The following is a 12473-nucleotide window of genomic DNA, read 5'->3' on the forward strand; positions in this document are numbered from 1 at the left end:
AAGAAAAGCTACTCAAGCCTCAGCGATGGGATCAGTCCTTTTCCAAATACCCTTACAGGAAGTGATCTCTTAGCCTTATAGCAGGTTCTTCGCTCCACTGTCAAGCACTCATCACATACTGCCAAATATGTGAATTTATTTTATTGCCATCTCAATCCTACTAGATACACATTTCTTGGGGGTAAAGACTGTGTCCTATACAACTTTACATCCCAGAACCTAATGTCACTCAAATATTAGGTATTGCAATGTTTTTGATGGAAGACAAAGATGCCTGGACATGGAAAGATAAGGTCTAGTTTCTGAAGTCTCAGGTAAGTTATATAACATCTTTGAACCTCATTTTAATGTTTTTTTTCTTTTTTAAGATAGAATTTTAGAGAAAGAACATGCTTGTATGTCCTGTCTGTTCAATTGTATCATAAGTCTGTTCAGTTGAGGATAAGTATGGTGTCTTACACTTTTATGTGTACCCCACAGCATCTAGATACTGTCTTGCACAAATAAGGTACCAATCCATGTTAAATGAAGAAAGAACTCACTGAGAAGTTAAAAACATGATTGGCCAGCTGCAATGTAAATAAGCTACATTTAAAAAAAAATTATATATTTCTTTTTACTATATTTAGTAGTAAGAAAAAGTTAGAAAATCTACTTATCAAGGGTTGCAACTCAAATGCCTACCAGGGATCAAGTTAGTGAGGAGAAGTAAACCTGGCATAAGACAAAAGAGAATAGTGGGGACTGTGGAAAACTCAAGATTATTGGAGAGAACTTCAAATGTCCTATCTAAAGAGGGTAGTACAGCTGATGTTCAGTTCTAGCCAGTTGTTGCCGTATATGAGAGTGGACCCAGAGTTGTCGGCACTTCTGAATGTGTATGTGAAATTTTCATGTTTGTGGCTGGATTATCCTGTTAGGGTCTTCTGCTAATGTCAGTGCAATGCATTAAAAAATAACCCGTTTTAGACTTTCAGGTGTTCATAATATTTATAGTTTTTAACAAGGCACTTATTTATGGTGCTATGGGAATCATTTCATGATTTTAGAGCTCTGATTTTTCCTGTCTTTCCAATTTTAATTGGAATATGTCTTTATTAGCGTAGCTCTCTGTTGTACTCAGTTTAGCGGCAGCGGTACTAACTACATGGCAGAAAAGGGTGCTATTAGCTATTGCTATACTTTGACTTTCTATTCAGAAAAGTACTAACTGGGTACTTGCCTTTTTAGAGTATTTTCTATCACAAACATTGTGATTTATATGAGTGATAACAGAGATTTACAATCAACCAATGGACTATCAAAAAAAAAAAAGTGCTTACTGTTTAGAGATTACAAAGATTCTGGGCACTCTTATTTTTAGCTGTGATTAGCTCAGATCAGTTACAACACACTGTTGACAAGGGTGGGCTTGTAAGTTCTTGTGGCAAAGCAACCAGTTGGCTTCATACACAGAAATCCTCTGTTCAGTTTGTATCACCAGAGAAGCATGGCCACTCGAGTTTCATAAGACTGACTCCAATTTGCAGTTAATTTGATGCTGAGGGAAGCTAATAAAGGTAGTAAAATGATTCATTTTCCAGCATGACCTAACTAGAATTGGTTCTTGGCCCAGAAAGATGTGAGTCAGTTTAGTCCTGACTCAGTTCCCAGTATGATGCACAGTGACTCACTTCCCTGTGTGATGTTATGTTTGTTCCTTGTAAGGTTTGACCTCCTCGTTGTTTTGTTTTGTTGTTTTTTTTTTTTTTTTAGAAGAAAAATGAGAATGTTGTAGAATAAGACGAAATATTCCAAGGAATACAGAATCAGACTAATAAAGCAAGCTTTGATTTTCTCACAATGAGCCTGAAGGAGTAATTGAGCCTTAAATGCCTATATTGTTGCTCCCATCTATTAAGATCGTTAAATTCCAAGCAGCCTAGCTATTAGCCAACATTTGATTGAAAACATTTTGCATGTAAAAGAAGAAAAATTGGTATAATAACAATTCAATCATTTGGTAGATATATTTATAAAAGGCAGCTGCATTTGAAAAAAGTTAACAATAGATGGTCAGATTAAAGTGGACACATGGATTGATCTTTCTAGAAAGATCCATTGATTTATATACAGAAAGTAAACCAAAATTGGAACATTTGTTATAAAAACCATGAGCATTTTCAGAATATGTACAATTTATAAAATACTGTAAAAATGGCTTTGTCATACTTACGTCAGCTGTGAATTAAGTTCAGTGTCCATGGCTTGTGTTGGGGTTCAAGTTTGGAAGCTGAAGAAAAATGCAACCCTATACGGTGAGGTGAAATGGATCAACTTTGACCTTACCCTTAAGGCAGAGAATTGCACACTCTTATCTTCAGTGGATAACTATTCTGATAAAGTTGAAGCTACATAAATTAAGGTTGTTTTGATGGCAAGCAGTAGAAACTCTTTTTAGTTAACCTAATCTAAAAAGTGGATATTGGATGGATGAATCAAAAGGTGTTTCCAAATAATCAAACCTCAGGGTACTTTGGTTAGTGCCTAGATTAGCCACATCTAGACATTTAGGGCTCTATCGATTGCATCTCTGCTCCAACAACCTTCTGTATCCATTTCTTACCATTCATGTTCTAGGTTCCCAGAAGGGTGATCTATTAATTGACTCAGCTTGGCATGTCTATCTCACGTTGGATCAGTCATCCCTGACATAGCAGAAAGTAGTCATCCCAACTTGTGTCCACTATGGAGACCATTTACTTTGTTGTCCTCTGACGTTCTTCCTCTCCAGCCTCAATTATAACAACGCTTTTTATGTATCCTGCAGCGCAGTACTTCTCAAGCTTTAATGTTCATATGGAGGACCTGGGGATCTTGTTAAAATGCTATTCCAACTTAGTTGAACTGGAGTGTTTCCCGAAATTCTGATTTCTAGTAACCTCCCAGTTGATGTGGGTAATTTTGCATGTAAAAGAAGAAAAATTGGTATAACAACAATTCAATCATTTGGTAGATACATTTACAAAAGGCAGCTGCATTTGAAAAAAGTTAACAATAGGTGGTCAGGTTAAAGAGGACACATGGATTGATCTTTCTAGAAAGATTCATTAGTTTATATACAGAAAGGTTCATGGGCCACACTTTTCAGTTCCAAGACTATTCCTAATAGCTCAGAAGTCTTTATCGAAGCATCTATTCCCACTCCTATACAGCCCATGTGAAACTAACCATAGTTAGTTTCTAGAGGTAGGCACAAATTAGCTTAAGCCAATTAATCATTCAATGTTATTCCAATATCCCAAAACCTAGAACAGTAACTGGTACATAGTATTTGCTCAATAAATATTTTTAAATGAATAAATGAGTTGATGCAAGCAACTTGACTTGAGTTTATCCAATTTCAGGGGACTGACTTGAAATGCTGGTCTGGAAGCCTTTTCTGCCTTTGGATGTGAATGTTAGAGACTTGACTGTGATTGGCAGTCTTCCTACAACCATTAGGGAAGCCAGTCTTAACATGAAGCTGACACTAGAGAAGACAGAGAAGAGACAGAAACATTGAAACCTTGTATTAGCCACACCACGCCCCCCTAAAAAAGTTATGTGAATCAATAAATGCTTTTCAACTTTTTTTATTTTAACACTTTTTATTGAGCTATAACTCACATAACAAAGTTCATCATTTTAAAAGTATAAATTTCAGTGGTTTTTAGTATATTCACTATATTGTGCAATCATCACCACTGTCTAATTCCAGAACATTTTCACCATCCCCAAAAGAAACCCCGAACCTGTTAGCAGTTAGTCTCAATTTCCTCCTCCCTCTATTCCCTGGCCACCACTAATCTATTTTCTGTCCCTATGGATTTTTCTATTCTGAACATATAAGTGGAATGATACAATATGTGACCTTTTGTCTCTGGCTTCTCTCATTTAGCGTGTTTTCAAGGTTCATCCATGATGTAGCATGTAACAGTACTTTGTTTCCTTTTAAGACTGAATAATATTACATTTTAAGGATATATCATAATTTGTTTATCCATTCCTCAGTTGATGAACGTTTTGGTTGTTTCCATTTTTTTTTTTTTTTTTTTTTGCTGTTATGAATAATGGTGCTATGAACATTTGTGTATAAGTTTTTTGTGAACGTGTTTTCAGTTCCCTCAGGGATATACCTAGAAGTGGAATTGTTAGGTCATATTGGTAATTCCATGTTTAACTTTTTGATGAATTGCTAGACTGTTTTCCACAGTAGCTGCACCATAAGAAATGTTTCCACAATTTTTTCCCAATTTTTCCACATCCTTGCCAATGCTTGCTAATTTTTTTTTTAATATTGCTATCTTAGTGGATATGAAGTGTATATCATTGTGGCCTTGATTTGCATTTCTTAATAACTAATTTTATTGAGCATTTTTCACATGCTTATTGGTCATTTGTGTATCTTCTTTGGAGCACTGCCTATTCATATCCATTGCCCATTTTTCAATTGGGTTATATGTCTTCTTATTGGTCAGTTTTAAGAATTCTTTATATATTTGGAAATATACCCTTAATCAAGACTAATCCTAATAGCTCAGAAGTCTTTATCGAAGTATCTACTCCCACTCCTATATAGTCCATGGGGAACTAACCATATCACCAGCTCTAGAGGTAGGCACAAATTGGCTTAAGCCAATCAGTCATTCAATGTTATTCAATATCCCAAAACCTAGAACAGTGACTGGTACATAGTAGCTGCTCAATAGATATTTTTAAATAAATAAATGAGTTGATGCAGGGAACTTGACTTGAATTTATCCAGTTAAGGTGAATTTCAGGGGACTTACTTGAAATGGTTTGCAAATATTTTCTTCCATTTTTTGGGTTGTCTTTTCCTTGTCTCGTTGTTGTTTTTGTTGTTGTTAGGCACAGTTAAGTCCGACTCGTAGCGACCCTATGTACAACAGAATGAAACACTGCCTGGTCCTGCACTGTCCTCACAATTGTTATGCTTGAGCCTGTTGTTGCAGCCGCTGTGTCAACCCATCTTGTTGAGGGTCTTCCTCTTTTTAGCTGACCCTCTACTTTACCAATCATGATGTCCTTCTCCAGGGACCGGTTCCTCCTGATAACATTCCCAAAGAATGTGAGACAAAGTCTTGCCATCCTTGCTTCTAAGGAGCACTCTGGCTGTACTTCTTCCAAGACAGATTTATTCATTCTTTTGATGGTCTGTGGTGTATTCAATATTCTTCACCAACACTATAAGTCAAAGACATCAATTCTTCTTCTGTCTTCCTTGTTTTTGTCCAGCTTTCACATGTATATGAGATGATTGAAAACACCATGGCTTGGGTCAGGAGCATCTTTGTCCTCAAAGTCACATCTTTGCTTTTTAATACTTTAAAGGTGTCTTTTGCAGCAGATTTGCCCAACGCAATGTGTCTTTTGATGTCTTGACTTCTGCTTCCACGGGCATTGGTTGTGAATCCAATCAAAAAGAAATCCTCCACAGCTTAATATTTTCTCCATTTATTACGATGCTGCATATTTGTCCAGTTGTGAGGATTTTTGTTTTCTTTATGTTGAGGTGTAATCCATACTGAAGGCTGTGGCCTTTGATCTTCATCACTAAGTGCTTCAAGTCCTCTTCGTTTTCAGCAATCGAGGCTGTGTCATCCACATATCACAGGTTGTTAATGAATCTCCTCCAATCCTGATGCCATGTTCTTCTTCGTATAATCCAGGTTCTCAGGTTATTTGCTCAGTGTGCAGATTGAATAAGTATGGTGAAAGAATATGACCCTGATGCACACCTTTCCTGATTTTAAACCACGCAATATTCCCTTGTTCTGTTTGAACGACTTCCTCTTGGCCTAAGTACAGGGTCCTCATGAGCACAATTAAGTGTTCTGGAATTCTTATTCTTCGCAATGTTATCCATGATTTGTTATGATCCACAGAGTTGAATGTCTTTGCATAGTCAATAAAACACAGGTAAACATCTCTCTGGTATTCTCTGCTTTCAGCCAGGATCCATCTGACATCAGCAATGATATCTTTTGTTTCACATCCTCTTCTGAGTCTGGCTTGAATTTCTGGCAGTTTCCTGTCGATGTACTGCTGCAACTGCTTTTGCAAACTTTTACTTGTGTGTGGTATTAATGATGTTGTTCAATAATTTCCACATTCTGTTGAATCACCTTTCTTTGGAATGGGTACAAATATGGAACTCTTCCAGTCAGTTGGCCAGGTAGCTGTCTTCTAAATTTCTTGGCGTAGACAAGTGAGCACTCCCAGCGCTACATCCATTCCTTGAGACATCTCAATTGGTATTCTGTCACATCCTGGAGCCTTGTTTTTTGCAATGCCTTCTAAAAAAAAAAAAATTTTTTTTTGGACCTTTTCCTTTAGTATCATTGGTTCTTGATCATATGCTACCTCCTGAAATGGCTGAATGTCAACCAATTCTTTTTGAGACAGTAACTCTGTGTATTCCTTCCATATTCTTTTGATGCTCTCTGTGTCGTTTAATATTTTCCCTGTAGAATCCTTCAATACTGCAACTTGAGGTTTGAATTTTTTCTTCAGTTCTTTCAGCTTGAGAAATGCCAAGCATGTTTTTTGCTTTTGTTCATCACCTTAAGAGTGTGTTTTGATGCATGAAAGTTTTTAAATTTGATAAAGTCCAATTTATCAGTATTTTCTTTAATTGCTTATTCTTTTGGTGCCATACCTAAGAAATCATAGCCTAATTCAAGGTAATACACAGAATCCCTGTTTTCTTCAAAAAGTTTTATAGTTTTAGCTCTTACATTTAGGTTTTTGATCCATTTTGAGTTAAACGTCATATGCGGTATGAGGTAGGAATCCAGATTCATTCTTTTGCACACCTGTCTCTCCAGTTCTCCTAGCATCATTTGTTGAAAAAGACATTCTTTCCCCATCGAATGGCCTTGACATCTTTGTTGAATATCAACTGACCATAAATACATGGATTTATTTCTAGGCTTCTTCAATTTTAAAGCCAGTTAGTTAGATTTTCTATTACTTATGAAGAGTCTTAATTGACAATGAGGAAATGTTTTATTCCATTCCTAGGATATCGCACATTGGTGCAATGTAGGGGCCTTCATGAGTCCCCATGGTCAAAAAGCACCAGGGTTAGAAAGCATTTCACAACACTATATGGTATGGATTTAGACATAGGCTATGTTGAAGACACTTACAAAGCAAGTGTAAGCAGGAAAAGAAGAAGACTGTGGTCTCCTAGTTTCTCATTAATCCAAGGAAATGCATCTACTGGAATATGATAGGTTTATGCTCCAAGGGAGATACTCTATCCACTTATTGCTTTCCACATAGGGAAAGGATGAGAACAACTTATCAGTGGGTTACAAACAGGTACTGGGGTACCAGGCAGTCTGGCTTAGGTACTAGATGTTCTTAGGGGATGATTGGGAAAGCCAGCTTCCCAGCTCCGGAGACTTGTGGCATGTGAGGGAGTTATAGCCCCTCTGGCTAAGGTAGGAAAAAAGCCATCAGTCCTGTGGGAGGTTGAGTTTGGGAGCAGCCATTATACTGGGAGGAGGGGAATCTCCTGTTCCACTTGGCTTGTTGTCTAGGCCACCCAAAGTAACCTCCCAGACTAATTTTTAGACAATTTTGCTTGTCACACATAGTAACCTAAACCTTTGACCCAACCAGTTGTTTAAAATTCTTGATGTGCTTCGCCACTGCCTTCAGGATAAAGTCCAAAGAATTCGTTTTCCGAGACAGTCACATTTTAACCATCTTACTTGTGTCACTTCCCACATTATACTGTAAACTCCAATGATACTGGATGGTCTGCTATGCTCCACACATTTCAGGTATCACCATTTCTCAGCAACTTGAAAACTTCTGCACCATGCCTTTTCCTGGAAGGCATCTCACTGAGCACGCTGCCTACTACATTTCCTCACGATCAAAGCCTGCTCATCCTGTACATTTCAGTCCAAGTCTTACTCTCTCTGGGAAATGTTCCCAGATCTCTAATCCCCATACCCAGCATAATTAATCATTGCTTCCTTTGGGTTCCCACAGCACATTGTTCACACTGCTGGCATATACTTATGGCCTTGTTAAGCAATATATCCATGGCCTCCAGTATATTATAAGGTTCCTGAGCATAGACACCTTGTCTTACTTAATTTTATGGCTTAAGCCCTAGTAGGTTGCTCTCCATGGAACTGATCTGATTGGTCGCACTGTGAATTCCTGCCCTTTATTCTGCATTAGGGAGCATGCCTTAAAGCCAAGATCTGCTGAGAAGTCTTTATGTCTTTCCTTGCTAGTAAGGGAATCTAAAGAGGCCCTGGGTGGTGCAAATGGACAGGTTCTGCTGCTAACTGAAAGGTTAGTGGTTTAAATCCACCCAGAGGCACCTTGGAAGAATAGCCTGGTAATCTACTTCCAAAAAATCAGCCAATGAAAACCCTGCGGAGCACAGTTCTGACACACATAGGGTCACCATGAGTCGGAGTCAACTTGATGGCAATTTTTTTTTTTTTTTTTTTAAGAAAGGGAACCTAAAGATAGGCTAGTTACAGCCCATTGCAATGCTGGAATTTGCAGCCAAGTTGGAGGGGGCCAAACATGTTCCCAGAGGATCAGAGAATCAGCCACCTCGGAGAGTAGCCAAGTGTATGGAAGATCATCTAGTATATAAAAGGAACAGTATTATATATATATGTATGTGTAGGAAACCCTGGTGGTGTAGTGGTTAAGAGCTATGGCTGCTAACCAAAAGGTTGGCAGTTCAAATCCACCAGGTGCTCATTGGAAACTCTATGGGGCAGTTTTACCCTGTCCTGTAGGGTTGCTATGAGTCAGAAATGACTCGTAGCAATGGGTCTTTTTTGGAGGGGGGTATGTTTGTATATAAAATTGGTCAGTGAAAACCTTATGCTTTTCACTAAGGTAGAAAGAAGAAATGATGAAGTAAAAGAGCTAAACAGAAGATTTCAAAGGGTGGCTGGAGAAGACAAAGTAAAGTATTATAATGAAATGTGCAAAGACCTGGACTTAGAAAACCAAAAGGGGCAAACACGCTCGGCATTTTTCAAGCTGAAAGAACTGAAGAAAAAAATTCAAGCCTCAAGTTGCTATATCGAAGGATTCTATGGGCAAAAAACTGAATGATGTGGGAAGCATCAAAAGAAAACAGAAAGAGCACAGAGTCACTGTACCAAAAACAATTGCTCGACTTTCAAACATTTCAGGAGTAGTACATGATCAAGAGCCAATGGTACTGAAGGAAGAGCTCCAAGCTACAATTACAGCAATGGCAATAAATAAATAAATAAAACAAGGCTCCAAGAATTGATGAAATAACAATTGAGATGTTTCAACAAATGATGCAACTCTGGAAGTGCTCACTCATCTATGCCAAGAGGTTTGGAAGACAGCTACCTGGCCAAGCAACTGGAAGAGCTCCATATTTGTGTTCATTCCAAAGAAAGGAAATCCAGTGGAATGGGGAAATTATTGAACAATATCATTAATATCACACGCAAGTAAAATTATGCTGAATATAATTCAAAAATTGTTGCAGCAATACATTGACAGGGAACTGCCAGAAATTCAATACAGATTCAGAAGAGGGATATCTTTGTTGATGTCAAATTGATCTTGGTTGAAGGCAGAGAATACCAAAAAGATGTTTACCTATGTTTTATTGATTATGCAAAGGCATTTGACTATGTGTGTCATAACAAATTATAGATAACATTGCAAAGAATGGGGCTTCTAGAACACTTAATTCTGCTCGTGAAGAACCTGTACATAGAGTAAGAGGCAATTGTTCGAACAGAACAAGGGGATACCGCATGGTTTAAAATCAGGAAAAGTGTGCATCAGGGGTGTATCATTTCACCATACTTATTCAATACGTATGCTGAGCAAATAATCCAAGAAGCTGGACTATATGAAGAAGAATGGGGTATCAGGATTGGACGAAGACTAACAACCTGCGATATGCAGATGACACAACCCTGATTGCTGAAACTGAAGAGGACTTGAAGCACTTAGTGATGAAGATCAAGGACCAAAGCCTTCAGTACGAATTAAACCTTAACATAGAGAAAACAAAAGCCCTCACAACTGGACCAATTAACAACATCATGATAAGCGATGAAAAGATTGAAGTTGTCAAGGATTTCATTTTGCTCGATCCACAATCAATGTCCACGGAAGCATAAGTCGAGAAATCAAATGACTCATTGAATTAGGCAAATCTGCTGCAAAAGACTTCTTTAATGTTTTAAAAAGCAAAAGTGTCACCTTGAGGACCAAGGTGCATCTGACCCAAGCCGTGGTGTTTTCAATTGCCACACATTCATGTGAAAGCTGGATAATGAATAAGGAAAACCGAAGAAGAATTGATGTCTTTGAATTATTGTGTTGGCAAAGAATATTGAATGTACCATGCACTGCCAGAAGAATGAGTAAGTCTGTCCTGGAAAAAAAATAGCCAGAGTGCTCTTTTGAAGCAAGGATGGTGAGACTTTGTCTCACATACCTTGGACATGTTATCAAATCAGGAGGGACCAATTCCTAGAGAAGGGCATCCTGTTTCGTAAGGTAAATGGTCAGTGAAAAAGAGGAAGACCCTTGATGGAATGGAGTGACATATTGGCTGTAACAACGAGCTCAAGCATAGCAACCATTGTGAGGATGACATAGGACTGGGCAGTGTTTCCTTCTGCTGTACATAGGGTCGCTACGAGTTGGAACTGACTCAACAACACCTAACAATAACATATATATATCTATATGTGTGTGTGTGCTTTAAAGAAGAGAAATTTATTTCCTCACAGATCTGGGGAATAAAAATTCAAATTAGAGTCCTGACTGTGTTGATTCTTTCTTTGTTGGTAGCCCTGGTTGTTCACAACAGTATGATACTTTTTTTTAAAATTACGATTTCCTTTTCTTGACCTTCTCTCAGTACATTATATTGCTGCTAATGTTATTACTGAAGCTTAATGCCCAAGATACCTGGAAACAGGTGCAAATGAAGCCATTTATGGATTTTGCCCCCACCATTAGTGCATATGGGGAGAGAATTCTCTTTCTAATGTACTAAGTACTAACAACAAGCACTTAAATGAGGCCACACAGAGTTAAGGAAAATAGTTCCTTCTTTCATTTTCTTCAGGCCATTTAACAGCAAAGATCTGAAGTGTTACTATATATATATATATCACTCTACACTTTGCCTTTTTTGGATTTTTATAACACTGTAATGTCAGAAAGATAAATACCTGTAGGTCATGTGGTTTTTCTCAAGATTTGTTCACTCATCTCAGGACACACCTAAGGGCATTGTAAACAGAAAATTTTCAAATTGGAAGCACTCTTATCAGAATAAGAATGTTGGGGCCAACATGCATTCCTAGGAAGCAAAGGGTCAGGACATAAACCTTCATGGGTAGAATGTGTCAATATGTAAATAATTCGTTCCTAGGATAGATGTGTTCACTGCTGCAATCGTGTATAACCAAACTGGCTGGTGCTCCTCACCTAGATGGTAACTCACTTTCTCCTAGCCAAATTTCTGGCGTTTACATTTGAAAGGGCTTTAAGCTGAAACTGATCTTACCTATAATCAATAATTAACTCCCTAACTTTCCTTAGTTCTCTGTGTATAGAGACCCCTCTCTCCACTTGAATGATGGAGCACTTTTTATTTTTACTCAGTGCCGCCCAGCTTAAGCTGTATTATTTAATAATAAAACTCCTTTTCTTTCACACCTAACAGAGTACAAAATTTTCTTCTTTGACATTTCCGGTGTCAGAAGTGGGATTTTGAAGGTGCATTATCTTTGACAATCCCCAGGGCACCTGAACACGGGTGTGGTACCTGCTGAGCCACTTTGGGCTCTCCAGTACTGCAGATTCTCGGGAATCATTTAAGGTAAAAAAAACCCTCGAATCTGAGCTCTGCTCCCTTTTGTTGATAGCTCTTTGTATTTTATTGTGAATTTGTTTTGGTTTTTGGAAGAAAAATTTGTTTTGTTGTAACTGTCATTTTAAAATGGGGAATGTTGTGTCTGAAGGAAATTTGCAGACAACTTCCGGGATGCCTGTTCACTATACGAACAAGTGTTACAGTCCCTTATCATGCATGTTCTTGTCTGTCGGGCATATCCTCACTTGAGACAATTTGGAAATCAGTGGCCACTTCAGGGTTCTTTTGATGTCTCTTGGTTAACTTCTCTGCACAATAAGTTAGAGAGCTGAGGCTCCTGGATTAAACAGTCTCAGTGAGATGCCTATTTTGATTGATATATTGAGACCTCTAAAAGACATCAAAACCCAGTGCCCTCAAGTCAATTCCGACTCATAGTGACCCTATAGGACAGAGTAGAGCTGCCCCATAGTTTCCAAGAAGCGCCTGGCAGATTTGAACTGCCGACCCTTTGGTTAGCAGCTGTAGCACTTAACCACTATGCCACCAGAGTTTC

At 38.1% G+C, this 12473-nt stretch overlaps 1 long non-coding RNA gene across 9 annotated transcripts in view; it reads left to right on the top strand.

Annotated features, from left to right (window-relative positions):
* LOC111750320 (uncharacterized) overlaps positions 1–12473 on the top strand; it is a 150039-nt gene that overhangs the window by 38910 nt on the left and 98656 nt on the right. The gene's annotated exons all lie outside the window — the stretch shown is intronic.

Source organism: Loxodonta africana, chromosome 16 (genome assembly GCF_030014295.1).
Source record: "Loxodonta africana isolate mLoxAfr1 chromosome 16, mLoxAfr1.hap2, whole genome shotgun sequence".
In the NCBI taxonomy this organism is placed as follows: domain Eukaryota; kingdom Metazoa; phylum Chordata; class Mammalia; order Proboscidea; family Elephantidae; genus Loxodonta; species Loxodonta africana.